At 45.2% G+C, this 26,004-nt stretch overlaps 1 non-coding gene across 1 annotated transcript; it reads right to left on the bottom strand.

Annotated features, from left to right (window-relative positions):
- Positions 1-11,163: 11,163 nt before the first annotated feature.
- On the bottom strand, positions 11,164-11,359 carry LOC116596703. Its single transcript, XR_004288284.1, has one exon. It is a non-coding gene; the product is annotated as a U2 spliceosomal RNA (small nuclear RNA).
- Between the last annotated feature and the right edge of the window lie 14,645 nt (positions 11,360-26,004).

Here is a 26,004-nt window from a genome sequence, read left to right on the forward strand (position 1 = left end):
ATTTTCTGTAGCAAGTGATAGAAGCATCAAGCCCTCCCACAAGAGTGCCCCTTGCCCTTTTCCTTCTGTTTCTTAGCCGAAAAGTGGAGAGCCAGGCTCTCCTGGCAGAGAGCCTGGAAAGGGGGCTGGCAATGAGAACCCACATTAAAGAAAGCATTAATTTAAATGTCTCTGGACCACTTATAAAAAGAACTTTGGGTCATATACCTATTTTCCTTCTAAATTCCTAAAATTTAGAAAAAGCCTTTCCTGTAGTTACCACTTACCATATCTAGTTTGTGCAGACTTCAGCTCTCTGAAGTATTGGTCTGTCATCTATCATCTTAGAGCAGTCCTTTGTGCATTAGGAAAGAATGGATCTGATTTTATTTTCAGAATTTTTAAAAAGATTTGAGAGAGAGAGAGAGAGCACACAGAGGGAGAAGGAGAGGCAGACTCTCCGCCGAGGAGAGAGCCTGATGTGGGGCTTGATCCCAGGACCCTGAGATTTTGACCCGAGCCAAAGGCAGATGCTTAACCAACTGAGCCACCCAGCCGCCCCCAGATTTTTTTTTAAAGAGTAAGTATTTTTGATGATATTTGGAAGGTTATACTTGTAAAGAATTTGAATGAGGTGGGAGAAATTTTCTCTAGCTCTTTGAAAGTGTCTGGAGTCGCCTTGACTTTCTCCCATACTAGTGCCAAGATAAGGGATGAGTTTCTAGGATTTTGCTGTTCTGTGTTTTTGACTCTGGGTGAAAAGGAATCATATCCCAGTTCCTGGGAGGTTTGCAGGATAAAAGAATGGCCCCAGTGATGTTCTTCAGGTCATTTTAGGGCAATGACAGATGTCGTGGGGGAAGATAGTTAAGTAAAAGTCATTTGGATCGTTCAAGGGGGGAAAATGCTGCTTGCTCAAATACTGCTGGCCAAATCTGGCTTCAGTCCTACACAGGGCTCTGGACTCGATTGTTCAAAATAAATAGTGGTAGTAGTAAAGTTTGGAAGACTTTAAAAAAGCAACAATCACCAGCATGCAGCCTGAGAGTTCAAAAACGAAGTATGTCAGCTTGACTTTTTCTGTTCCTTAATATTATATCTATAATAGAATATCTATTAAGGAAATAGACAAAAGCTTAATCATAATAGGCACTTAATCCATATCTGTTGACAGAAAAAATGAAGGCTTTTGCAAGGTTTTTGAGAAGGTCTTTCTGACCTGGTTGATAAAGTGCTAGCACAACACAGACCGGAGGCCAGGGCTATCGGCTGTGTTAGAATAACCCAGAAAATGCTCTTCATTCCAGCCTGGAGGCAGAATTCTAATCTGGGTCATCACCCCCGAGAACGCTGTCCATGACACGGATGCAACAGAGAGAACAGGCTCTTTGCCGGGCGCTGGGCAAGGCAACATACGTGCTGGGGGATGGATCCAGAGCGGCAGACCGTGCTTGGCAATTTTTGAAACCTCCCCTGCCACCATTCCATCCCCGAATATAAGCAATACCTGCTCCCTGTGGGCGACTGAAAAAATATATGTGCTGCCGAAGCGAGCACATGGCGACTGAAAAAATAGAAGAAAGGCTAAGGAAGAATGAATGAGGATTCATGATCTTCTGATCTCCCTAAACATAACCACTGCTAACACATCAGTGTGATTCTTTGCAGTGCTCGTTCAGTGCCTATGAATCATGATCTTAACCCACTGAGATGAGGGTTAAGATGAGTTAATTTTACATCATGTGTATATTTATATATAAATATATTCTATCATATCTGTGTTGGCTTTGCATGTGTTTATTTGCTGAATGGAAATATACAATAGCAGAAAATTTTAACATACTATTTTACTAAGGTCCAGGTACCGTTCTTAGAACTTTAAATTTATAAGGCTTTTTAATCCTCAAAACAATTCTATGAGGTGTTATTATTACCCTTATTTTACATATGAAGAAACTGAGGTATAGAGAGTTTGAATAAGTTGCCTCAAATCACGCAAATACTAAGTGGTGGGGGCAGGAATTTCTCTCTCTTCTGAAGTCTGTTTTGGTAGATTACACTCACTAAATGGTATTGGAATAATCGAACAGCCAATCTAGAAAAAAAATGAGGTTGACTTTCACTTCACACTTTACCTTAGTATAAATTCCAGATGAGGGGCCCCCAGGGAGCTCAGTGGGTTAAGATCATGATCCCAGGGTCTGGGGATTGAGGCCAGCATCATGCTATCAGCTCAGCGGGAAGCCTGCTTCTCTGTCTCCCACTCCCCCTGCTTGTATTCTCTCTCTTGCTGTGTCTCTCTCTCTCTCTGTGTGTCAAATAAACAAAATTAAAAAAAAATTCCAGATGAGTCAAAGACTTAAATATAAAAGATAAAATTGGGATGCCTGGGTGGCACAGTTGGTTGAGTGTCTGCCTTTGGCTCAGGTCATGATGCTGGGATCCTAGGATTGAGTCCTGCATCAGGCTCCCTGCTCAGTGGGGAACCTGCTTCTCCCCCTGCCCCTGCTGCTCCCACTGCTTGTGCTCTCTCTCTGTCTGTCTCTCTCAATCTCTGGCAAATAAATAAATAATCTTAAAAAAAAAAAGATAAAATTGGAAATATGCAAAAACAATGCTTCTCAGTGCTGGGTGAGCTTTAGAATCACCTGGGGGATTTAGAATTACCAGTGTTTGGGTTTCACCCCAAATTTAAATCAGAATCTCTGGAGGTAAGACCTAGACATTTTAAAAAAAAATTTTTTTAACATTTATTTATTTATTTTTAACAATTTATTTTATTTTTATTTATTTTTTTAAGGATTTCATTTAACAGAGAGAGAGAGCAAAAGAGAGCATGCACAAGCAGGGGAGTGCCAGGCGCACGGAGAGGCAGAAGCAGACTCCCTGCTGAGCAAGGGGGTGCTGGGGGGTGTTGGATCCCAGGATCCTGGGATCATGACCTGAGCTAAGGGCAGACCCTTAACCATCTGAACCACCCAGGCACCCTAGACCTGAATTTTTAGAAGCTCCCCTGGTGGTTAGAATGTAGCCAGGGCTGAGAAGCACTGACCAAAAGAAAAATGTAGAGATTTAAAAAAAAAATAAAAGAATCTGGGAAAAGAGAAACGCCAAAGTTCTGAAAGAAAACAATGATAAATTCAATAGTGGGGAGTTAGATATTGTTTAATGGGTAGGGCATTTCAGTTTGGGAAGATGCAAAGTTCTGGAGCTAAATGGTCGCATGTGAATGAGCTTGATGCCATTGAGCTGTATACATCAACATGGTTAAAATAACAAATTTTATGCTATATATGTTTTACCACAATAAGTTTCATCACAACAAAACATAGGCACAAGTGCTCCATATCACTCGGCATCAGGGAAATACAAATCAAAACCACAATGAGATATCACCTCACACCAGTCAGAATGGCTAAAATAAACAAGTCAGGAAATGACAGATGCTGGCGAGGATGCGGAGAAAGGGGAACCCTCCTACACTGTTGGTGGGAATGCAAGCTGGTGCAGCCACTCTGGAAAACAGCATGGAGGTTCCTCAAAATGTTGAAAATAGAACTGCCCTATGACCCAGCAATTGCACGGGTATTTACCCTAAAGATACAAACGTAGTGATCCAAAGGGGCACATGCACCCGAATGTTTATAGCAGCAATGTCCACAATAGCCAAACTATGGAAAGAACCTAGATGTCCATCAACAGATGAATGGATCAAGAAGATGTGGTATATATACACAATGGAATACTATGCAGCCATCAAAAGAAATGAAATCTTGCCATTTGCGACAACATGGATGGAGCTAGAGCGTATCATGCTTAGTGAAATAAGTCAAGCAGAGAAAGACAACTATCATATGATCTCCCTGATATGAGGCAGTGGTGATGCAACATGGGGGCTTAAGTGGGTAGGAGAAGAATAAATGAAACAAGATGGGATTGGGAGGGAGACAAACCATAAGTGACTCTTAATCTCACAAAACAAACTGAGGGTTGCTGGGGGGAGGGGGTTTGGGAGAAGGGGGTGGGATTATGGACATTGGGGAGGGTATGTGCTTTGGTGAGTGCTGTGAAGTGTGTAAACCTGGTGATTCACAGACCTGTACCCCTGGGGATAAAAATATATGTTTATAAAAAATAAAAAATTAAAAACAAAAACATAGGCACAATTAAAATATAAACCATAAATTGAAAAAAATAAGGTACCCTACCATAAAAAATGATTTACATATAAAGAACTTCTGCAAATCAATAACAAAAAGAGCAACCCACTCTATTCATATCTTTGACCATTGGGTCAAAGATATGAATAGTTTACAAGAAAGAAAATATAAATGGTTCTTAAACACATGAAAAAAGACCATTTTCACTAACTGTAAAAGAAAATAAAATTAAAAACTACACTAGGGCGCCTGGGTGGCTCAGTGGGTTAAGCCGCTGCTTTCGGCTCAGGTCATGATCTCAGGGTCCTGGGATCGAGTCCCGCATGGGGCTCTCTGCTCAGCAGGGAGCCTGCTTCCCTCTCTCTCTGCCTGCCTCTCTGTCTACTTGTGATCTCTCTCTGTCAAATAAATACATAAAATCTTTAAAAAAAATTAAAACTACACTAAAATATAATTATCACTTAGACTGTAAAAGACAAAAAAAAAAAAAAAGGTTGGATAGCTCAGTTGTTGGTCAGACCCTTAGGAAAAAGTCCCTCTGAATCCCTGGTGGGAATAAGACATAATATAAAGTAGTATATTTACTGTGATGGGCCTGTTTTGTCCTATCAGTTGAATTTCCCAGTATTCATGCAATTTGATCCAGTAATTCCAAACCTAGAAATTTATTCTATAGAAATATTCATATGTAGGGGCACCTGGGTGGCTCAGTCAGTTTAAGCAATTGCCTTCAGCTCTGATCAGGATCCCAGGGTTCTTGATTGGGGAGCCCTACATCAGGGTCCCTGCTTAGAGGGAGTCTGCTTCTCCCTCTCCCTCACCCTCTCCACCCGCCTTGTGCTCTGTCTCTCTCTCTCTCAAATAAATAATTAAATCTTTAAAAAAGAGAAATATTCACATGCAAAATGATGTATGTACGAGATTATTAACATAATATTATTTGAAATGGCAGAAGGTAGAGCCAAACATCTGTCAATAGACAACTTGTCACATTTTAATGTGCCCATTATGTGTACTTTGAAGTACTCTGTGGCGTGTTCAAAAAAAATAAGGCCAATCTATATATGTTAATATGGAACGACTGTCCCCGTGTGGAAACAGCTAGTGTCAAACCAGAGAAGGGGTATGAAACAGACCTCTTTCTGGGCTGGGAAGAGGCCGGTAGGAAAGGTGGCCTCCAGGAACAGGACCAGCATAGAAAGAAGACGTTTTTCATGGTGTGCTTTTTAAATATTGATTTAGAAAAAAGCCCTGTGAATATTTAACCTCTCCAGAAGAATTCCTTCGTCTTTACATAAAGTTTCTTTTTCCTGGGGAGGGAAAGAGCGATGTAAAATGGCAACAGGAAGGGACAGAGGGTCAAGGATTTGTTGTTGTTTGCCCTGTGTTTTCACACAGCCAGCAGAGGCTTGTCGTGTTCCTGTGACCGGGCTGACTGTGGCAGAAAGGAAAGGCTTCTGGGGCCAGTTATCAAAGAAGTGAACTCGGGATCAGGACGGAGACCCCAGTTTTGGGCGGGAGCAAACACATCTCCTTCCTTGGGGACTGATGTGGTAAGGGGAGGACTGGTCCCTGAGAGACGTAACCTGGGGCCTGGGGTGGGGTGACAGAGCTCCAGCCTCAGGGCCTCTATATTCTCTGGAAAATGGGAGATAAGTTATCTGCTGCTCCTCAGGGAGCAGATGGTGGCCCAGCCACGGGAGGACTGGACAGGAGGACAGGACAGTGCTTAAAATTTAAGATAGCTATTGTGGGGAAAGCTGCAAACCTCGAGGAGGCCCTGAGGGTAGTGGGTGGACCGCTGTGAGGGCTCCATAGGCCGTCTGTGGTGGTGGTCTGCTCAGCTGAGTCTTCCCCAGCAATTTTCAGCAACCCCGGACCCTGAGCATAGGGCCTGCAGCAAGTGAAGGAGAGAGGGCGCTGGCAGACTGGGGGTGTCAGAGTGGGTGAGGTCTGAGGCCGTGTGGGGAGAGGGGGAGCAGTTGCTGCCTGTGTGTCTACCCATTCCAAGGGACCCCCTTCCTTCTCACCCCGAACCCCTCCCGGGCAGGAGTCCCAGCCCAGCCCAGGCCTGTTGAGGGGTGGAGGGTGGCTAATCAGGGGACACACCCACGGAGTATTTCCTAAATTACTCATTGACTCTGCAGAAACCAAAATAAACAAAAAAAATCCAACTCTTTATCACTTCCTTAAAGCCCAAAGGCGTCTTTTATCCCCAAAAGGTCTTCAGCTTCTTTACCTACCTGGTTTACCGGACTTGTTTGCTGTTGTCAAATAGGAAAACTACTCTCAAAGGAAGATATTTAAGATACGTGTTTTTAAATCCAGTCCAGGCTGTGATTATCGTGGCGAATCATTTATTTGCACAAATCCAAGTCTTTCCTACCCTTTTTAAAAATATATATATTCTTTAAAGATTTAATTTTTTTGAACTGTTTTTAGGTTCACCGTAAAATTGAGAGGAAGGTACAGAGATTGCCATGCATCCCTGTATGCCATATCCATAATCTCCACTATTATCAACATCCTTTACCAGAGTAGTATATTTGTTACTGTTGAGGAACCTACCTATTTCCTACCCTTTTCTAAAAACATTTTCATCACAAGGGATCGAAACTCCATTCTTCGTGATTCTCTGCCATACACCTTTCTCCCAAAGTGTGTGTGTGTGTGTGTGTGTGTGTGTGTGTGTGTGTGTGTGTGTGTTGGGGGTCAGGGAGGTGGTATGCAAATAAAGTTCAACAGACGGAGGGGTGTGCAGGTCCCTAGGGGGAGTAACACTTAGTAACCATCTCCTTAAAACTGGTGGCTGTCAGCCTAGGGTGTGTGTGTGGGGGGGAGCTGACACTCAGTGTGAAGGGGGGAGGCTCTTAGAAGCCACTTGGAGACCAGTGTGTGCACCCCCATACCTGGGGAGGGCTTTCCTCCCCTTTATGCTCTGCTGCTTGCCCCGCTCTGGTTTTTTCTAACCTCAACGAGCAGAAGAGCTTCCCAAAGCCTCGAAGAAACTCTCATTCGTTGGGCCACTCAGCCAACAGTGTTTAAGCACCTGCTGCATGCCGAGACCTGTGGCAGGAGGAGGAATGTGAAGGTGTCTAAGTTCTGGACCCTCCCTGGATGGTCTGCTGACACGTGCCTTCAGCTCCTACTGGTTCCAGGTCCCATAAATGCCTTGTATATTATTATCTGAATACCAGAATTAAAAACTTACTTTTGAACCCTGAGCAAGCCAGGGACAGCTGTGCCCTCCAGGGACCTGGCAGAGTGCACGTACCACACAGCACGTAGCTGTCAGGGCAGGGATGGAGGCGTTGCTATGGAAACTGCCCAGGCAGCCTTTCCACTCACAACTTCTAGGTTCCCTTTTCAGCGCTGTTCATTCCAAGGAGACACACACAGAGCCGTCTCCTCTTTTTTCTTATCTCTAGGAAGCTACAGAGTTGAGGAGGGGTTGTTGGCAAATACAGTGGGGAGAGGCTGCGCAGAGCCCGGGTAGGAAAAGAGCTGGTGGGTAATGGGGCTCCTGGCACACCTGTGGGGCCATGGCTCCTGCAGGTGTTTACAGCTCTGCACCAAGACCGGTGGCTGGTGAAGCCCCTTGTAGCTGATTGCATTACACCACACCTGCTGCCCGGCCCTCTCCCTGCCCCTGCAGGCTGCAAGGGATTTAGGAGCAAGACTGGGAAGAGCAGGATTGCTTTATTTAGCCTTGCTCAGTTTCCCTGAAGCCAGGAGCAATGAATGGTCTGGGGACTCTGAGGCAGTACACTATCATGGAGAGAGCACTGGAATTGGAGTCAGCGGGCCTGGATTCTGGCCCTAATTCTGGCATGGTATGACTGTAGGCAAGTCATTTTAACCCTTCTGGCTCATGTTTGCTTATCTGGAAAATGACAGGACTGGTAAAGAGCAATGATTCCGAAGCGCTGCATCAGATTTATCTGCGTTCTTTATTTAAAAATGCAGATTTCGGGGCACCTGCGTGGCTCAGTCAGTTAAGCATCTGCCTTCAGCTCAGGTCATGATCCCAGGGCCCTGAGATTGGGCCTAGTCAGGCTCCCTGCTCAGCGGGGGGGTCTGTTCCTCCTTCTCCCTCTCCCTTCCCTTGCTCATGTTCTCTCTTGCTCGCCCTCTCAAATAAATGGGTAAAATATTTTTTAAAAAAGTAATAAAAATGCAGATTTCTAAGCCCAATCCACCGATCCCTATTAAATATGTCTGAGGTGGGCCCCAGGAATCTGTATTAAGGTGAATGTAAATTCATTTCATTTGGAGAGTCTGTTGATGTCCTCGAGGTAGTTACCGGCACCTCAAAAGCAGCCACGCCAGGACTGTGCATCACTGAATTAGATGTAAATGTCAAGTACACTCAGATATTGCAGGGACTATCCTAAGAGTGTGTTATTTGATTATTCTCAGGCCTGTATGGCAGTGATGCGACTTAACCTCATATGTAGTGCCTTTTAGTACAAAAAAAAAAAAATGACCTTCACAGAAACCCTCTTAGGAAGCATAGCTTGAAGGATGTACTTTTTAGCATCAGGAATGAACAGGCATTCATACAGCCTCTCTTGGGTGACTGTTACCTACCAGCTGTCACACCAATGCTGCAAGAGGAGTGGGGGAAGCAAAGAATAGGATTCCTAATGCTTTCCTGAAACTTTCCTTCCTTCGCTTTAGCAAATCCATTCCCTTGGTCTTTCCTGACTCTTCGATTTTTCATTTATTTTTTTGACAAACATGGATTGAATGCATGTATACAGCCAGACTCTGTTACGCACTTGGGACAACAAAAAAGGACAGGGTTTTCGGCCAACTACAGTATGGAGTCATGAGTGCTAGGAGGGTGCTCTAGGAGTACCTGGGGGGTGGTTCTCTCCTAAGGTGGGCTCCTACATCTTCTTGCCTTTCTCCTGCTTCTACGTATGCGCATTTCCAAATCTCAGTTATATGCAGACAGAATGGCGTTTACTAGAAAAAGGTTGGAGCAAAACTAGGTTGGCATGACAGCAGACTGGATGGATTGAGGAAAAGAAGGTTTCCTTGGCAGGAATAATCCCTCAGTTGGTGACGAGATGTTCAGACTAGCATTCAATCAGCGTCAAGAAGATCTGAATAGCTCAGACAAGATGACTATCCTGGCAGGCAGGTGAAAATTAAACAAGTAGGTGTGTATTCCATGAATTTGGCAGTGGTTGTGTGAACTCACCCTTAGGGTTCTGAGGCATAACGAGGCATACCCAGGCATAACTAGAGGCATAACTAGTGCCTTGTCCAGAGAGGGTGGGAGACCGGGCAGGGCACCCAGGCATGGACAAAGACATGGGACACGATGTGGCGGGGAAGGAGGGCAATGAGAAATTGTCTGAAGAAATTATATTTGTGTGGCCATCTGAGGAATGAGTAAGAATTAAACACAGGAAGAGAGGAGGAGAGCATTTTAAAAAGAGGAAGCAGGGGCGCCTGGGTGGCTCAGTGGGTTAAAGCCTCTGCCTTTGGCCCAGGTCATGATCCCAGGGTCCTGGGATCCAGCCCCGCATCGGCCTCTCTGCTCAGCAGGGAGCCTGCTTCCTCCTCTCTCTCTGCCTGCCTCTCTGCCTACTTGTGATCTCTGTCTGTCAAATAAATAAATAAAATCTTTAAAAAAAAAAAAAGCAGCAGAATGCAAAGACCCTACAGAAAAAAGACTGTCAATGCTTGCAGCCTGAAGAGAATCAACAGCTTCCCCTTCTGTGGAGAATGAATACGATCAAAAAGTAGATTAAAAATATTTCCCCACTTATTTACCAATTTTTATGCTCTTTGTAACTTTCTGTAGATTTAAATTTTCATACAGTATCACATCCCTTCAGCCTGAAGGGCTTCCTTTAATGTTCCTCATATGTAATTTACTGATGATAAATGCAGTTTTCATTTACCCAAAATATCCTTATTTCACTTTCAATTTTAAAGAATATTTTCACTGGATGCAGATTTCTATTTTAACAGGGTTTTTCTTTCAACATTTTATGGCTACCACCCTATTGTCTTCTGGTCTCTATTGTCTCGGGTGAGAAATTATTTGTCATTCTTATCACTGTTCCTTTGTATGTAATGGTTCACCCCTTTTTGTAGCTTTTAAGATTTTCTCTTTCTTTGATTTTCTAAATGTAAATGACAATGTTGCTTTCTTTGTATTTGTCCTACTCAAGTGTTGCTGAACCTCTTACGTCTATAAATTGATATTTTCAATAATATTTGGAAACAATTTTTGTCCATATTTCTTTAAAGAACATTCCTTCTGTTCAATTCTCTCTCTTGTCTCTTTCTGGGATTCCAGCCTGTGTGTTAGACTTCTTACTACTTCAAAAATCATAAGGTTATTTTCATTTCTTTCAGTGTTTTTTCTCTCTGTGATTCAGTTTGGATGATGTTATTAGATCCACCCATCTTTTTTTTTTTTAAAGACTTTATTTATTTGACAGAGAGAGAGAGATCACAAGTAGGCAGAGAGGCAGGCAGAGAGAGAGAGAGAGAGGAAGAAAGCAGGCTCCCTGCTGAGCAGAGAGCCCGATATGGAGCTCCATCCCAGGACCCTGAGATCATGACCCAAGCTGAAGGCAGAGGCTTTAACCCACTGAGCCACCCAGACACCCCAGATTCACCCATCTTTTCCTCTACATTGTCTAATCTACTCTTAATCTTATTCAATACATTTTTTAAAAGATTGCAAATATTAGAATTTTTAGTTTTTTAATCCCCACTTGGTTATTTTTTAGGATTTTTGTATCTCTCCGGAAACTTCCTATCCTTTCATCCATTGTATCACTCCAGAGAGGCTTTAACATATTTATCATAGTTATTTAAAAATTTTGTCTGTTAATTACAACATATGGATTGCTACTGACTGTTTTCTCATTTTCTCTTGATTATGGGTATAGTTTCCTGCTTTTTCATAAGTCTAATAGTTTTTTAATTGTACATTCTGTATTGTGGATGTTACATTGTGGAGACTCTGAGTTTAGTTATTTTACTCCAGAGAGTGTTGAGTTGTGTTCTAGATGGCAGTTAAATTGCTAATGGATCACTTAGAGACTTCATTCAGGCTCTGTTATATAGCTAGGTTGTTTTTCTCTTAATCTTAGAATTTATCTTTTATTCTTCGACAGAAGATGTAGCAGATATAAAACTGATAAGAGCAGATACTACACATGATCTTAGCCAAAAGGCCAAGAATCGATAGCTTTTAGTCTTGGGATGGAATTCTTACTACTAAGATATGGCTCTTCTGAGGTTTTATTAGAAAATTAGGGTTCTCTAAATTGGTGGTATTAAACTTCAGACTCTCCTCAGTATCAGGCAGCTATTGAAATCTTTGTATGGACTTTCAGTCTTTTAAGTTGTTGCTTTCTGCTGGATTTCTTGGATTCTTTCCCTGAAATGTCCAGTTCAGAGTTGTCCAAGGGCTTGAAGGGAATTTTTACACAGATTTTGGGATTCCTTCTCTGTGACTCCCTCCTTTCCAAGATTTCCCTTCTTGAACGTATAGCTGCTTTGGTAGCCCTAAATTCTGACCTTTCACTTAGCTAAGTAGGACTGATGCTTTCTGTTTGAGCTCTGTTTCCATTCACCACAAAACACCATCCTTAAGGAGAAGATGGGTAAATACAAATCTAATCTAGTGTGTTATCCTTCTTTTAAAGGTCAAATCCCCTCCAGTCTGTCCAAAACTGATCTCCAGTGTCTTCAAACAGTTGTTTAACATTTTTTTGGTCTAGGATCTTTAATTATCAACAGGAGGATTAATCTAATATCCCATTATATCACTGGTACAGGGATTGATGGAAGGTGAGTTCATTCTTGGCATCTGACTTAAAGAGTTGTGAATCCAGGGGCACCTGGGTGGCTCAGTCATTAAGCATCTGCCTTCAGCTCAGGTCATGATCTCAAAGTCCTGAGATCAAGCCCCGAATCTGGCTTCCTGATTGGCAGGGAGCCTGCTTCTCCCTTTCCCACTCCCCCCATTTGTGTTCCTGCTCTTGCTGTGGCTCTCTTTGTCAAATAAATAAATAAAATCTTTTTTAAAAAGTTGTGAATCCAAAGAAGAAATGATCAGAATGACTCAAATGTCTTATTTGGATCTAAGGGGAGTATAAGAGCAAAATATGACCTTTTCATAGAGCCTAGAGTCAGGACTCAGGATTATGCCAGCAGAGACCAGTTAGAAGGCTGAAGTCTTTTTTTAAAAAAATGTATTTATTTATTTATTTGACAGAGAGAGAGAGAGCACAAGCAATGAGACTGGCAGGTAGAAAAGGAGGGGGAAACAGACTCCCTGCCAAGCAGGGAGCCTGATGTGAGATTTGATCCCAGGACTCTGGGATCATCACCTGAGCTGGAGGCACTCAGGGGTCCTGAAGGCTGAGATTTTTATGTAGGCATGCCTTGAAGGCTCATTTTACAGTGGTGGCAATGGAAACAAGAGTGGAGTTGGAAGATTTAGCTGGACAAGGGGACAAACTTGTGGTCTGATTGAATAAGGAGGACAAAGGAGTGGGAAGAGGCAGAGACAACCCCTCAGTGTTGAACTTGGAGATAAAAGAATGACACTGGTCTTAAGAAAGGCAAGGAAATTGGGATGGGTTATTACAGATGACAATACCTGTGAGTAGTTCACCTGCAAGAGACATTGTTGGGATTAATTAGGGTAGAGTGGTGGTTCTTTGAGGGAGAAGTTGTAGAGAGAGACAAAGGGAGATCCAGGGTCTGGTCCTTGTCAAATACTGGCATTTAGAGGATGGGATTAGAGAGTGGAATCTTTAAGAGATCCAGGGGAGGGATCAAGAGAAATGGAAGGAGATGAGAACCAGTTAAGAAGGGAAGTTTAAGACTAAAAAAAAGAACACAGACTCAAGAAAAAGAATAAGGGGGCTTAGACAGTGGTAAAAGCTCTGGAGCCCAAGTTGGAGTGAGGCAAGAAAGTGCATCATAAGCAAACTGGTAATCAGTGGTAACATGGTAAGGGTAGTTTCTGGAGAATAGTGAAAACCGAAGACATTATGGAAAGTTAAGGAGAAATGAACTTAATTACCTAACAATGAAAAAGTTATCTGCCTTTAATACAATTGGATTTAAAGACCAATCCCTGGTCAGACCCTTAGTGGCCTTTGGTCTTCCCAGAGGTGGTTGCAGCTGTTCCCAACTGGTTTTTAGTGGCAGTTTCAGCCCTTTGGGGATTGAGCATCCAGAATAGGACTTGACTCCTGGGACAGAGGGATGAGCACACAAGGCGAACAGTCTACCTTTCTCTTGTTTGGAAAATAAATGCCTCCCATCCCAGAATTTTAATTTGGGCTTTCCAAACATTTAGCGAAGATGTTAGATAACACCTAATTGTATACCTGTCTTCCTCAAAGCATTTGAACAAGTTTCTCCTAGGATCCAGATTGGCTGGAGATAAGGCAGAAGGGAGCCTTTGTTCCTTAAGCACCATTTTCCCTTTTCCAACCTTGGCACCAGCTTTTGCACCTGGTCTCAGGGAGGGGCGTGGTTGGCCTAGAGCTGGATGTGAGCACAGCAGTCTCTGGGCACTGATTAGTGAACCCCTCTCAAAAGGATAGGCTAAAAAATGGATTAATTGTGGAGAGAAGATGGGTAGACAAGGGTCAGGAGGAGATGAGGATGCTCTCTGGAGTCTGGTTTGATGAGTGGAGAGTCCATTAAGCAATATGGAGAATATGGGAGAAAAAATGTGTTTGGGGAAGAAGATTTTGACCTCAGTTCTGAACTGTTTGTTTAGAGTTCTATGAGATATCCAGGCGCTGTCCAATACTCATCAAACTCTAAGTCTCGAGTTCAGAAGAGAGTTCAAGGGTGGAGGTAAAGAGTGAAGAGCGACTGGGGTATGGGCCTTTGGGCTTGGCACCACTGGATGCTTGGTGGATTTTCTCTAGCCTTTCCAAAGTTCTTCCCACAGATTAAGGAATGCCCAAAGAGACCTAGGTTGAGAACTACTCAGAACAAAGCTTCCCAGCTGAGAATCAGGATACCTGGCTCAATTTCAGTTCAACTGTAACTCACTGGGTGAGACTAAGAACTTGTCGTTTCTGGGACTCAGTTTTCTCAGTATGAACTGAGGGGCTTAGCTCCTGTCATTCTCCTCCACTGGCCCCTGTGTTTCCATAACAGTGTCTTACAGTGGTCCTCCGGATAAGTTAGGTTAGGAGGAATGGGGGCAACTTGCCAACATATAGTCAGGCCTCAGAGTTCTAGAAGGAAACTTGGACGGCCTCTTTGAGGTCCATGTGGGGGACTAATCATTTTTACCAATTCACCAGGCCAGAGGAAAACACTCTGCTTCTCTCAGGTTGCTTCATCCTCACAGCCACGCCCGCTCCCATTTTCAAAGGAGAAGCTGAAGCCTTGAGAGGTGAGACACTTCCCTGAGCTCTTACGGCTTACAGAGTGAAGGAATCAGAACCCAAATCCGGGGCTCCCTCATTCCGTATCGATGCCCACCAACAATAGGGATGAGTGAATGCAAGGCTAAGAGGGGTAGTGGGGCAAAGGGGGAATTTGAGATAAAAACTTTTCTTTTACTCTGAGTTTTGTAAGCATGTTTTGATGTTGTATAGGTAACTAGTGATAACAGAAACAAGATTTTTAAAAAGTCTTCTCAAAGAAGTTCTCCGTAAATACTTAAAAACCTTTCTTTAAAAAATTCCAGTCTTTTTTCAGTGAAAGGAAAGGATCATTTGACTTAATGCCAGTGTAATGACAGCTTCCAACTTCTAGGACCAATAGGGGTCCTGCCCCAATCTCTCTCCTTCCTCCAAGCCAAGCACAAGACAGCATAGAAATTAGGATGGGTCTGAGCTGGTCCTGGGCAGGAAGGTGGTTAAGTGCCCCAGTGGTGGACTGTGGAGGGCTGGCTAAAGCATGACAGGGTGGGGTAGTTGGTATTACTTTGTGGGAAACCACAAAGGTCCACAATTAATCCATTTTTTAGCCGATCCATTTGAGAGGGGTTCACTAATCAGTGCCCAGAGCCTGCTGTGCTCACATCCAGCTCTAGGCCAGGTCCTTGCAAGAAACAAACGCAAGGGGCGCCTGGGTGGCTCAGTGGGTTAAGCCGCTGCCTTCGGCTCAGGTCATGATCTCAGGGTCCTGGGATCGAGTCCCACGTCGGGCTCTCTGCTCAGCGGGGAGCCTGCTTCCTCCTCTCTCTCTCTCTGCTTGCCTCTCTGCCTACTTGTGATCTCTCTGCCAAATAAATAAATAAAATCTTTAAAAAAAAAAAAAAAAAAAAAGAAACAAACGCAAGATTTAGCACGTACAACACACTTAATTAGTGGTAGTTATTATTACTATTTGCACACTATTGTTTTTCAAAGTATTCTGCAGGCTGGAAATCCCAGACAATGCAAAAGTCAATGGATTTGAGACTGCAAATGGGTCTAGGATAGAAGGGACCCCATCCATGGTGGCAGGGTGGGGGAGGGGAAGGGAGGGTGCTATCACTGCCATATCCACAGGGCCTGGAAAACTACCTAGCACATAATAAGTCCTCAATAGATATTCATCAACTAAATCAATGAATAAATAAAATCAAACCAAATCCACTTCTCTCCGCAAAGATACAATACAACATGCTGGTTAAATATAGACTCCAGAGCCAGACTGCTGGGGTTCCAGTCCTGGTCCTAACTGGCTAGGAGAGCTTGAGCAAGCTACTGAACTATTCTGTGCCTCAGTTTCTTTATCTCAAAAAGAAGGGATGATTATAAAACTAACTCCTTCAGATAGTTATGGTGAGGCTTAGGTGAGTTAGTCTCTGGAATGTGTCTAGAACATTCTCTAGCACATAGGGAGAACTAGATGGTGATTTGCTATTATCGCTTTGAAAAGCATTTGTATTTTTTTTTTAAGATTTTATTTATTTATTTGAGAGAAAGAGAGAACCAGGAGGGTGAGCAGCAGAGGGAGAGGGAGATGCAGATTCCCCGCTGAGCAGGGAGCCTACAACAAGGCTCTATCCCAGCACTCTGGGATCCTGACCTGAGCTGAAGGCAGATGCTTAATCGACTGAGCCACACAGGCACCTGTGAAGCATTTGCATTTTTTTTAAGGGTTTTATTTATTTACTTGACAGAGAGAGAGAGAGAGAGAGAGAGAGAGAGATCACAAATAGGCAGAGAGGCGGGCAGAGAGAGAGGGAGAAGCAGACTCCCTGCTGAGTGGAGAGCCGGATGTGGGGCTTAATCCCAGGACCCCGAGACCATGACCTGAGAGGAAGGCAGAGGCTTAACCCACTGAGCCACCCAGGTGCCCCAGCATTTGTATTTTTAAAAGACTCCAAAACCAGATGTATTTAAGATTGCCTATAGCCCCAAAGAATGAATCATTAATGACCAAATACCAACATTTCTCAAAATCTACAAGAAAGGCAATGTTATCTAAGATCCTGTTCAGGATCTCTTTTGCTGGGACTGACAGGAGACCTAGAAATACTGCATCAGTAGGGTGGTTTTTGGTCTGAAGCAGCAATTGAAATCACCAACCTTTGTCTCCTGAGAGGAGAACCTTGAGGGTTGGCCACACCACCTCTCTGGGAAGGAAGGAAGAAGGAGGTGGCTCAAAGTGGCACAGAGCCCACCTGCCAGTACCACAGCCTGCACCTTGCTGTTGGGCCAAGGCTTGAGAACTTTTCACGGCACCAGAAACTTGCATGAATAGAGATGTTTCTTCCTCAGGTGGGAATCTAGAAATGAGGACAATTTCACTTACTAAGAATATCGCGGGCAGCCAGTATCAGAAGTTAGGAAGTCTGGTAGAGAAATGTTCTTTTCTATAAACCCTACTTGCAGCGAAACGTGTTCCGTCATTTGTACTGGTCTGAGCTCAGTCAGGGAAGCTGAACACAAGGAACATCGTAGAACAAGGAGTTTGTAGGAAGTAGACTGGTTCACGGTTGTGGGAGAGACTGGGAGAGCACAGGCCTGAGAAGGAGATCTGAAGGCTCACAGAACAGTCACTAACCAGCTGTAGTGCTGGTAGATGAACTGAAACTTGCAGGGAAATCTAGAGGCTGGACATACCTTGCCACTGGACTTACCCCGCCAAGGGGCCTGGTGTGGAAGTCTGTGGAATGTGGGGGGTTTGGCATGGCATTGCTGAGCCGGTTTGAAGCAAGATGTCTGTCTGGTGGTGGGAGCTGGCATCACTACTGGTCCATGGGGCTGGTGATAAGGGCGGAGAGCTGGACAAAAAGCTAGTCGAGGGGTGGGAAGACTGCCTGTGCCTCTGTGGGCAGCTCTCCCCTCTTTGAAGAGAGACTGCTGAGACCCATGACCAGATAGGCAGTCAAGGAGATTTTGTGAGACAGAGTTCCCAGCACAGCCAAGGCAATGACAGAACATTCGAGTACATGTGTCACCAAATATTATTCTTTATGGTTCCTTTTTCTTTCAGGCATTCGAATGTGTGAAAACCATTCTCAGCTTGTGGGCTCCAGCTATCGGAACGTAGGCAGCAAGCTGGAACTGGCCCATGTGCTGTAGTTTGCTACCTCCTGCTTCTGAGGATCCTTCTCTATAAAGAGTAATTTTTATCACTGATTAAGAAAGCAGGAAGTGAAGGGTTTGAGGTGTGTTTGGAGACACTGGCAGTAACTGCTGTATTACTACTACTATTACTATAACACACTAACCTCTACGTTTCAGTGGCTTACTGTAAGGATAGTTCTGCTACCACGCAATCCAAGCAGGTGTTCCTAGGGAGTCGGTGGCTCTCCTCCAGAGGGTGACTCAGGGACCTGAGCTCCAGCCTCCTGGTGGCTCCATTACCCTTCAGTGGATGGGGAAGACGAGAGGATGGTGTGCTTACTTCTCAACTGCATCAGTCAGAGGGGGCACACACAGTGGGACCACATTTAGACATCAAGGAGGGTGTGGGGAGCACTGATAGAGACCGTAGGTGCTCTGTTGTGGAAGAGAGTCCAAGGGTGTTGGGTTCTCGACAGTCCCTGCCACATGGGTGGGCAAGAACTTGGGTATGGATAGGAACGTTGATTAAGGGTGACTCTGTGAACCCAACTGAGGACAGAAAGGACATTCTTCGATGAAATTTAAAGCTAATAATCGGGCCATATGCTCGGCACACAGGGAGGGCCAAGATTTCCTTCAGAAAAGTACCCTGTGGATACCAAGGGGAAGCTTCATGTGTAGGTCGTGAAGGCCTCAATGTTCTTCACACAAAGGCAGGACTGTAAAATATTTTATTTGGAAGAGCTTCAAAGAATTTCGACCAATTGCCTGCCTGACATACCATTAAAAAACCATGAACTATAATATTAAGTAATGTAACCTCCTGTTGAACCTTCCAAAATATAACCATCTTAAAATGTATTTCCAGGGGTGCCTGGGTGGCTTAGTGGGTTAAAGCCTCTGCCTTCAGCTCAGGTCATGATCCCAGGGTCCTGGGATAGAGCCCTGCATCGGGCTCTCTGCTCAGTGGGGAGCCTGCTTTCTCCTCTCTCTCTCTGCCTGCCTCTGCCTACTTGTGATCTCTTTCTGTCAAGTAAATAAATAAAATCTTTAAAAAAATGTCTTTCCAGGTGATTCAAGGATTTTCAACTCTGGCACTCTTTACACTTTGGGCCAGATAATTATGTTGTGGGGGCTGTCCTTGGAATTCTGGTTGTTAGTAGCTTTCCTGGTCTCTCCCTACTAGATGCCAGTGGCATCCTCTGACCTACTCTGCAGTTGTGACAATGAAAAATATCTCTGGACATTGCCAAGTATCTCCTGGGCAAAACTGCCCTGGGATGAGAATCACTGAGTAACTGAATGAAAGAACTGAGTACGACTATCGACAATGAGCCAGCTAAATGTAGGAACAAACATAAAGGACAATGTTGATCCTAGAAGGGTAGGTTTTGGGTCATGCTTTGTGACAACAGTTGGGCTGATCTGTTAAGACCTCTCGGTAAAAGATGACACTTGCTCAGCAGCATAGACAAGAATAGCTGCCTTCGATACGTTCCCTTCAGTTCCCAGGAGCAAGGGGGCATTCAGCTACACATTCCAAAGTGGTTTCAGGTCAATAATTTAAAGCAAATAAAATATAAGGTATGGGATTGGGGCTAAAATATGCCAGAATTAACCTGCTTGAAACCATTCTCCAATCAGTCAATTTATTCCTACCAACTCTGAGCCTGGAGGTAGCTTGAAGTCAGAGGTTCCAAATATATGAAGGTCCCAGAGCTCTCGACCTTTACTGTTCTCTGGCTGCAACCTCAAACTCCAAGATGTGATGACTAAAGGTAGAAAGCTGAATCCATTTCCGAGTGCATGCTCTACAGAAGAATGGAGAATGCACTCAGCCTCACAACTGAAAGGAACAAACAAAAATGGCTGGTTATCTTTGTCATTATTATTACTGTCATTATTGTGATAACAATGGGCAATTGCAGAGTGGCTTGCTTTTAAAGCTATGCAAGTTGGACGTGTAGAATATTTCCCTCATCTTGTCCTGCTCTTGCCCTGGCTCATGGAACTCCACCCCCTGGGCTTTTAAATGTTCCCTCATCTCTGTTGATTTGGCTTCAGGAGGTCCAAGGTGGGTCCAGGAACAGGTACTTTTTTAGGTCCCCCCACCACCAACTGGTTCTGACAGGGCCAACAGATTTGAGGTTTGTTACCATGAGTTGTGCTTGGCTCACACCTCACCTGGCTCCAAATTCCGGCAGTTGCCAAAAGAGGTAAAAAGCAGATGTTCTTTGAAGTCAGGACTTCATGTCCACAGTCGGGGAGTCTGGCATTTAGTAGTAACACGGGCTAAGACGGTACTTGCCAGAGTGAGGAGGGGACAGAAGGGACAAGTCCAGGAAAGGCAGAGCCTAGCAGGCAAAGTGAAAAATGCAGTTTGGGCTCAGTTCATCCAGCTCCTAACTGTGAACTCAAGGCACCAGCTCAGAACCAGACTCTTCGAGGGAGGAGTGGAGCCTCATGGCGGGGAGTGGTAAGTTTACTTAAGGTAGACTTTCCTGTTGTCAAAACACCTGATAGGGTTGTTGCACGGATTAAAGAGAGTTAATAAATACTAGGATCTTAGAACTGTGCCTGACACACAGTCAACTCTTAATGTGCGTCTTTTGGATTAAAATCCTTTGCCCCATTGGACACCCTCGTTCCTTCCATGACCTCCTGGTGCCACTGGTTCCTGTCACAAACTCTCTTCCAGTTCTCTTTGCGGGTTGCTTCCATCTCTCCCCCCTCTCAGGAAGAGGTTCTCCTACCCCAGAACCTTCAGCCTTTGCTCACACTGGGCACTGGGAAGACTCTGTCCCATCAGGCTCCTTTCAGCCTTTCACTGCTTTAGTGCAGATGGGGTGGAACGCGCTGCTGCTCTGAGACTAGTGGACCTCGCACTTGCTTCTGGGCTTGAGCTAGTCATGGACCTGGAGAGCCTGATGGGCAAACCTATGGCAGTGATGAAAGCAGGACTTGAATGACTGAAAAGCCATGGGGAGTGGAGGGAAGGAAGGAAAGCAGAAGGGATGAATTAGGAGTGTTGCTGAGGCTGTGGAAGAGGCTGGTGACAGTGGCAGAGGGTCTGAGAGCCAGCCTGGCCAGAGCTATAGCAGGTCTTTGCCACCCGATGGCCTCTGGGGCCTTCTTGGGCATGTCAAGGAAAGCTCAGGTGGGAGTCTAAGGTGGGATGGGGGAAACCCATTCTGGAGAGACAATGATGAAAGGTGCACTGAGCTGGGAATATACCAGACACTTAGTCACTGCTGCAAGGAGGGACTTGGTCCTGGCTTGCTCCTGATCTGGACCCTTGTACCACAGCGTGGTCCTGGGATTGGCACCTGGGAGGCTGTCAGCAGAGCTGGAGCTCAGGCCCTGCTCAGACCTGTGGAATCAGAAACTCTGGGGTGGGGCCCAGGAGCCTGTTGGAACACACTCTCCAGTGATTCTGATGCTGCCCATGTCTGAGTGCTTCTTAAACTGCAATGAGCTGTAGAGAGATGAGGAACCATCCTTTGACCTCCTGATTCTTAACTGATGCTTGCTGATAGCAAAATACAGAAAGCTCAGTCCGGGAAGTGAATGAGCTGCCGAACCAAAATTACTGTATTATTTATTCCTTTATTTAACAGATGGTTTTTGGGTCGGGCATTGTTTTAGCACGGTGGAAATAACTGTGAACAAAAGAGACAAGAATTCTTGCCCTGATAGAGCTACCATTCTTGCGGGGGGCGCGGGGGGGGCAATCTTAGATTGATGAGATATAAACTATGTAGTATTTAAAAGGCGAAACGTGCTAAGGAGAAATGGAGAGCAGGGGTGGGAAACGGGCAATGTAAGGGTGGGAGGGGGGAGGCAGCGAGAGCATTTGCCGGTTCAGACCAAGTGGCCAGAGAAGGCTGTAGCACAAGGGAGCAGTGGAATAAAGTCGTGCAGCAAGTGAGCAAGGAACCCTGTGCACACCTGCGGAAGGTCATTTCCGGCAGCAGGTACCGCGCGTGCGCACAAGAGCTACCAGCCGGGTGACCGTCGGCAGGGAGGAGGCTGCGGGAAGCGGGCAGGGACATCTTACAAGTAGAACAAAGAGAAGAGCTGATGAGGTTGTGATCACCGTCAGATCACCCGGGCCCAAATGGCCTTGGGAGTGCTCAGGATTTGCTGATAATCATTTATCTTTGGCTCTACCTACCTTTGCCACCATTTTTTCCCGTGACTCCAAAGCGTCTCCCCTGTCCCAAGCTCCTCTCTTCTCCTTGGGCTGTGAAAATATTAATGAGAGTTATTTAAACCTATTGCACACTCCCTCAGTGCCACACCCTTACTATCATCCACATCTTACAGATAAAGAAACAGGTTTCTTATCCCAGATCACACAGTGAGTGGTGGAGACGGCTTCCAGGCCTCCAGCTCCAGGGTCCGCACCACCCCCCCTCCCGGGCTGGATGGAGCCCACACTTCCCCACTATCCCTCACCATCTGGTCTTCTGTGACCACCTGTCAGGGTGAGGAGGAAAATGGTGGAAAGGAGAGGAGGACTGGCAACAGGGCACAGAGGGGACGAGGAGAGAATGCCTTGAAGGTGAGGATTTTGAGCTCCCTGCATTTTCTGTCCCAAGGTATTTGGCAGGGGCGGTTGGGACAGAGTTGGGGAGGGTACATGTCTACCAGAGAAAAAGCTGCTAGAAATGGCAGACAGTTGACTGTTATTGTCAAGTGACCATTCAGGAAATGGTCAACCATGTTGTGGTCACAACTGTGAGGCCATGTCACCATGTGGGAACAATAGATTCTGAAACCAGAAAATCAGAATTTCAGTCTTAACTTGTGTTTTTTAAACCTTGAGCAGGGGATGCCTGGGTGGTTCAGTTGGTTAAAAAGCTACCTTCAGCTCAGGTGATGTTCCCAGAGTCCTGGGCTCAAGACCTGTCTTGGGCTCTTTGCTCCGCAGGGAGTCTGCTTCTCCCTCTGCCTCTGACCCTCTGCTTGTCCTCCCCGTCTCTGACAAATAAATAAATAAATAAATAAAAATGTCACACAAGAACAAGATATTATTGCAAAAGTTGGCCAACCTTCATTAGAAGGTCAGTTGTGACGTGAGAGAATGTTGCGTGCCACTTTTACTGAGGCAATGGTGGGGCTGCTTTATCCTTGAGTGCTTACAAGTGGGTATTTGAGAGATTTATTTGCAAAGTTTGCTCCAGAGTAACTTGCTGGCAACTCAGTTTTTCCTACCAGGCATACCCAAACATCCATGGCAGCTATCTCTGGAGAGCAGAGTTAGAGTTAATTCTTACTTTATTTTTATATGGTTCTGCATTTAAAAAAAAAAAAAAAAGCACAGACATTTGAGTGAGGAGGATTTGGGTAACCACAAGAGGCCAGGTGTGGTTGGAAGGTGGGGTGTGTGGGGAGGTCGCAGATGGGGCAGGGGAGATTCTGTTTGTGGAGTCATTTTTTCAAAGGCTCTATAATGCTCTGTCCCAGCTTGAAGCAGTCTGTCTCAAAGTGTGCTCCCAGACCAGCAGCACTGGCCTCATATGGAAACTTTCTAGAAATGCGAATTCTGGCGCCCCTGGTTGGCTCAGTTAGTTAAGCATTTGTGTTGGGCTCAGATCATGATCTCAGGGTCCTGGGATCAAACCCCTCATCGGGCTCCCTTCTCAGTAGGGAGTCTGCTTCTCCCTCTTTCTCTGCCCTTCCCCGCTGCTGTGTGTGGGGCCTCTCTCTCTCTCTCTGACAATTAAATAAAGTCTTAAAAAAAAAAAAAAAGAAATGTGAATTCTCAGGCTCCATCTCAGACATATTGCATCAAACTCTGGGGATAGAGCCCAGCTCTGTTTTAATAAAGCACCAGGCGATTTTGAACATGGTGCATGTTGAAGCCTGAAAACCCCTGGTGTAAAGTATTCCCAAGTTGGGACAAGGGTCTCTGCCCCCATTGAGCTAGCAAAAAAGAGCCAGTTGCCTCCATTATCTATTAGCCTTTTGTGCGGGTCCCCTGGTTTGGCTCTCCCAGCTGTAGAGATGTCCTTTTCCTTTCCCTAACAGCAGTGAGGCGAGGACGTGCCTCTGAGTGACTAGTTGGGGTTTTACTTACTGGCAGAGAAGTGTCTGGGAGGGACAGGCTTCCCAGTGCTTTCTCAAATGAGTTGCTTCTCTCTTTGAGTTAAAAAGACCCAGAAGTAACCCAGAAGAGGTCCTCAGAAGACGCTGGGTCCTCTAGTCCTGAGGTGTTACAATGTGTTCCCTGAAGGTTCTCTAGACCATGTGGCTGCTCCCTGCTTGTTCCCATTATCTGAGGACAGAGCCTCCCACCTGGCCTCCCACAGAACAAGGAGGTCAGGGGGACACTGAATTGCTGTGAATCCCTCAGGGACAGCCCAAAACTTCCAACTCTCAGATGCCTCACCTAGAAGCCATCTCTGCTTCATCTCTACCTACTCTGCTCCCCGACTACCTGGTATTATAACCATCTCTGTATGTCTTGTCTTCCTTAGAGTCTAATGTGCTTAGCAAATAGCAAAGAACTCAGTTCATAATAGTTACTATTATTGCTGCTGTTGTTGTTATTTTGTATTAAACAGGAGAAGAGGGGAAGGGCACCTCAGGTAGAGAGAACAGTGGGGTCGGTGACATAATTTTGGGGTCCTGGAGCAAAGTGAGAATATGAGGTGTGGCTAGGGAGCTGGGAAATCAGTCCCCCTTCCTGTTGGTTCACTGCCCCAAGCCATATGTGATGGTGACCCCCAGGAGATTGCAGTCTCTACACAGGGACGTGTTTGGATCCTGGATCAAAGAAAGGTAGGGGAGAGGCCCCCACTGAGTTACCTGCCAAAACACATCACCAGGGCACAGGTAGCCCAGGGGCAGGGATGGCTGTGACCATGGCTGGCAGGGCTTATGCCCAAACCTGACCCTCCCCACTCATACCCCTGGGCTGCAGCTCGGGCTGGAGGGCAATGGAGGACTGACTCAGTTGTCACCCAGGCAGAGGGTAGCAGATGTCACAGATTGGGAAGGGAGATATTGGGCTGTAGGCGCAGGGAGCAGGTGGCCAAGAGGTGGGACCACATATGGGCAGAGGCTCTAAGCACCTGGCATACCTTTCATTGCCCCACTGGACTTCACTTAGAAATTCAAAGAGACAATTAAGAATTTCAAGAGAGCCTTTACAGAGCATTGTACTCCAAGCACGGAGCCCTGTGAATGTGGAGACTTGTGTGACTGCGCTGGCCGTGTGCTCATGAAGACAGTACTGTGGGGTAGAGTATGTAAAGAAGTGGAATGTTAGGGGAACTGCAAAGTGACACATTGTAAGAGAAAAGAAGTTACTTTTTGAAAACTTTATTTAAATTCTAGTTAGTTAACATATAGTGTAATATTGGTTTCAGGAGTAGAATTCATATATACAACTCTCAGTGCTCATCACGACAAGTGTCCTCCTTAATGCCCATCACCCATTTAGCCCACCCCCCCACCTCCCTCTACCAGCCCTCAGTTTGCTCTCTATCCTTCAGAGTCTCTTATGGTTTGCTTCCCTATCTCTAAGAAAAGAGTGAGAGTTCATACTGAGCTGAGGAGGAGTGGGAGGTAAGGATAGAAAGGCTGATACGAACATAATATTTAATAGGCAGGCAAAAGGAGAACCATAAAACTTTCATTTTCAAGTTAAAATATATAGTAATATAGAATTGATACAGAAAAATTTGAAGCATAGGACTATATAAGTTTCCCAGGGTTGCTGTTACAAATGGCCACAAACTGGGTAGCCTAAAGCAATAGAAAGTTATTCTCTGTAGTTTGGGAAGCCAGAAATCCCAAATCAAGGTGTTGACAGGTTTAGCTTTTTCTGGAGTCTCTGAGGAAGAAATAGACTGATGTGTCTCTCCTATGTTCCAGTATGTAGGGTTTGCTGAAAGGAATTTTCAAGCAAGAAAGGTGATCTGCTGAGGGACAGTGGTGTGTTGGAATGGATCGTCCTGGCTCCCAGGAAAAGACTATGCCCGTCTCATCTCAGTTTCCTGTTCAGTAACCTCCTGTCAGTAGCTTGCAGTCAGACATGGTGGGAGTACTTATACCACAGTATATTAGTGAAGTCTACGAATCTGGATTTCTTTATTTATTTTTAGGAGAGCCAATTTACTAGCACACCTGTGGATTCTTACCTGGCAGAGGAGAGAGAAGAACATTCTAGGCAGAAATTATAAGAGATCAGACAGGTAGGTATAGAGGCACTGGCGTGTTTGGGAACGCCAGCCAGAAGGGGCTGACTGTCCCAGAAGGAGTTGACTGGGCAGTGGTAGGCACTGAGGCTAGATGGACAATGGACGACTGTGCTGGGATGAGCCTTGTGAGCT

Source organism: Mustela erminea, chromosome 7 (genome assembly GCF_009829155.1).
Source record: "Mustela erminea isolate mMusErm1 chromosome 7, mMusErm1.Pri, whole genome shotgun sequence".
In the NCBI taxonomy this organism is placed as follows: Eukaryota; Metazoa; Chordata; class Mammalia; order Carnivora; family Mustelidae; genus Mustela; species Mustela erminea.